This window comes from Pteronotus mesoamericanus, unplaced genomic scaffold, assembly GCF_021234165.1.
Source record: "Pteronotus mesoamericanus isolate MK-2021 breed Mesoamerican mustached bat unplaced genomic scaffold, CSHL_Meso_final contig_221, whole genome shotgun sequence".
NCBI classification, from domain to species: Eukaryota; Metazoa; Chordata; class Mammalia; order Chiroptera; family Mormoopidae; genus Pteronotus; species Pteronotus mesoamericanus.
The window spans coordinates 18886068-18889806 of record NW_026555092.1 but is presented as its reverse complement, the minus strand read 5'-3'; the positions used below and the strand labels follow the sequence as shown (position 1 = coordinate 18889806).

General features: G+C 42.9%; 1 non-coding gene across 1 annotated transcript; it reads left to right on the top strand.

The window, feature by feature from the left end:
• Positions 1-1329: 1329 nt before the first annotated feature.
• Positions 1330-1445, top strand: LOC129069514 (U5 spliceosomal RNA). Its single transcript, XR_008529010.1, has one exon. It is a non-coding gene; the product is annotated as a U5 spliceosomal RNA (small nuclear RNA).
• The last annotated feature ends 2294 nt before the right edge of the window (positions 1446-3739 follow it).

The window sequence follows — 3739 nt, the reverse complement described above, 5'->3', positions numbered from 1 at the left end:
TTGGTTGGAGCAGTGTCCAAAATGTTGTGGTTTGTTCCCCATTTTGGGAATGTATGATGCTTCCTTTCTCTCATTGATGTTTCTCATTCTCCCTTCCTTTTTCAATAAAAGCAGTGAGGAAAAAAAAAAGTCCTCGAGTGAGGATTTAAAAAAACAAAAAGAAAAGAAAAAAGAAAGAAAGAATAGCATTTAGTAAGAGCTGCCCAGACCCTGGGACCTTTGTCGTAATAAAGGTCACATTGTGAGGTACCAAAGGTTAGCACTTCAACATACCACTTTTGGGGGGACGCAGTTCAACTCATCATAACACCAAGTGATGCTAATGATGCTTAAAAACACCAATCTGATTACATTATTCTCCTTTGAAGCTTTTCAGTGGCTCTCCATTGCTCTCAAGGTAAATCCAAGCTCTTTGCTTGGCATTGATGGCTGATGAAAATCTGGTTCCTGCCACTTAACCCCTTAAACTTTCTTTACCATTCTTGCTCATACTGTTTATGGTGCCTCTCTGCCTAGAACGCCCTAGTGCTATGGATCCTTTAATGTTCCACCCATGTGTCACTGAACATTCTGTTATCAGTGCTCATCTCACATACCTGCTTCCTAAGGCACAGGGTTTATAATAGTGTTCAGTAAATTTTTGTTGAATGAATGTATGAAAACAATTCTTTTCAAGCCTTTTTTGTTTTTTAAAAGATTTTATTTATTTTTAGAGAGGAAGGGAGGGGGAAAGAGACGAAACATCAATGTGTGGTTGCCGCTCATACGCCCCCAACTGGGGACCTGGTCCCAAACCCAGGCACCTGTCCTGACTGGGAATCAAACCTGCGACCCTTTGGTTCACAGGCCGGCACTCAATCCACTGAGCCACACCAGCCAGGATCAAGCCTTTTTTTCCAATTCGATTTTAACTTTTTTTAAAATTCAAGGAAAACTTTAATTTTGATTTCCATGTATAAAAGATTTGCTGCTTGGAACAGGCTTCTATATTCCCGTCTTCTGACTTCTGCTCTGCCCCCTGTTGGTGGCCGTAATCGAAAAGGGAGAACTAAAGAACTATTTAAGGTCTTTCCGGAAACCAGGAGTGGGTGACTCATCTCATTTACATGCCCACAATGCATTGCACATAGGCTCTTTCCCACTTTAAAATGGCTAGATTATTCTTTTTCTTTCAACTTTTTTACCCACTAAACGTGAGAAACATGAGACTATGTTCATAGTGTTATCTGAAGTAAAGGCAGAAACTACTAGCTCTTTCGTGGAAATAGTTACCATTGCTGGTCTAGGAGTCTCAGTTCCTCGAGACCTGAGTGAGCGACAAGCACAGTTATACTCTGGTTTCTCTTCAGATCGTATAAATCTTTCGCCTTTTACTAAAGATTTCCGTGGAGAGGAACAATTCTGAGTTTTTACCCAATTTTTTGAGGCCTTGCACTTGCAGGGCTTATAAGTGTGTATAAAAGTAGACTTTCATGTGATATATCTTATATAGGATATTCCTAGTTGCATAGCAGCTTTTCCAGGCGTTTGCCAGGAAATTTAACGTATTTTTCAGTAAAGCGGGTGCAATCGTCGTTAAAGCAAGGTTTATAGCTGTTTAAAAAAGATTTTTTCCTTGGTTGAAGTTACTCATTGTGGTTCTTTCTCACACCCGGAACTTCATTTGAAAGAAGCGAGTTATCCTCTTCCCCTTCCCACCCGATTACAAAAGCCGTCGCAGCCCAACAAATAAAGCAGGTTGCTCCACTGGGTAAATAGACGCAGGAGTGGATTCGGTGTTTCACCTATTAGTGTTCCAAGGTTCTTTGTCGTGGGCACTGTTTTATTCTTGTCTTTGGAAAATATTCATGTTTCAGGTGTGTGCGTACAGCTTATTCTCTCGCGATAGCACTGTGCGTTTTTGTTGGAGTGGTAATGCTTGACCCCGATGGAGAACGGAGAGACTAGCGCCCTCCTTTGGGGAGAAAGGGACCAGCTCCGAGAGAGGATCCAACTGCAGCTTTACCGAACAGCACCTACACAGTTGTAAAAGAAATTAAAGTATATTCACTTCATTTGTAAGTCTTCGAATTTATGTTCACAAGTTAAAAACCACCCAGCATGGCAAGCATTCACTTTAACTGCCTCCTGTGCCTAGAACAGGGCCTGGCACAGAGCAGTCGCCAAATAGACGTTTGCTATCTATGGAATATCCGGTTAACATTTTTTCTTTTTAGATTTACTTATTTGCTTTTTAGAGAGAGAGGAAGGGAGGGACAAAGAGAGGGAAAGAAACATTAATTTGTGGTTGCCTCTCACACGCCCCCAACTGAGGCCCAGGCCCACAACCCAGGCATGTGCCCTGACTGCATCGAACGAGCGACCTTTCGGTTTGCAGGCTGGGCTCAAACCACTGAGCCATGCCAGCCAGGACATAGTTAATGTTTGTTGAGGCCTTGAATGAAACTTTTAAAGTTCAAGAGTGGGTAACCTGCTTCCATTTTTTCAAGGCAGTACCTGAGCATCTCAGGCAAGGCCCACTTCTCTGGGGCTCTGTCACCAAGGCTTGTGCTTGTGTAACTCTGCTTTACAAACAAACAAACCAAAACTTTGTAAAAATTCAAATATAATTGCTTGCTATTTACTCATTTTTATAGAGAGAGAAGAGGGGAAAGCTAAAGGGAGGGGGACATCAATGTTTTCCCACCGGTTGCCTCTAGTATGCACCCTGACTTGGGATGGAACCCACAACCTAGGCATGTGCCCCAACTAGGAATCAAACCTGTGATCTTTCACTTTGCTGGACTGCATCCATCCAACTCAGCTACACGGGCCAGGACATGTCTTTAAAATAGGAAATCCATTTAGCTTTATGGAAATATATAACTATGTTTTGCTAAGTTTTCTCTCCTCCCTCAGCCAAGAGGAAAGCTGAGGCTCAAAATGAGTTTAGGTGAAGGCTGAGCCGCCTTAGACTGACAATATGAGGGCTGGTGACGCCCTCTTGTGGCGTCCTGGAGAATTATTGCCAGCTGCCTTCATTTTCTCTGACTTGAGGGCCAATTCCTTTAAAATACCTCTATTATTCATTCATGCGTGCCAGGCATTGTTCTCAATGTTTGGGTTATATCAGTAAAGGAAAAATATATAAATATATATTATACCTATATATCTCATCTTTACATATCTGTCTATCTATCCTTGCCCTAGTGGAGTTTACATTCAGGTGGAGACACAGACAGCAAATACATACATACATACATACATACATACATACATACATATATACTGTGGGGGGGGCGGGGTAAGGGGAGGATGGGGGTCCATAGTGTAGAGAGCGGTATAGTGTGGGGTGCAACTTAAAAAAAGAATAGTCCTCAATGAGAAGGTGACTTTGTGTAGAGTTGAGAGACAAGGGAGTTAGTCCTGCCGGTAGATATCGGCGGTGAGAGGTTCTAAGAACAGAACCTCGGTCACTGTTCAGCAGGAAAGGCAGCACAAGAGTCCTAAGACATGAGCTTGTTTGTCAAATTTAAGACACACACGACCAGTATGTCTAGAACCAGTGAAGGAGAAAAGAGAGAAGTGGGAGACAGTTCAGAGGTGATAGAAGACTAGATTACCTAGGGCCCTGCTCTTACTTGATATTCCTCCCCACTTCACACACAGAGAACAAATAAATAGCAAGACTTTATTGAAAGCTTCCCAGCCAGCAGCTCTCCCTCTCCCCCACGGGGGTGCCTGACCCACAGCTCCCCCC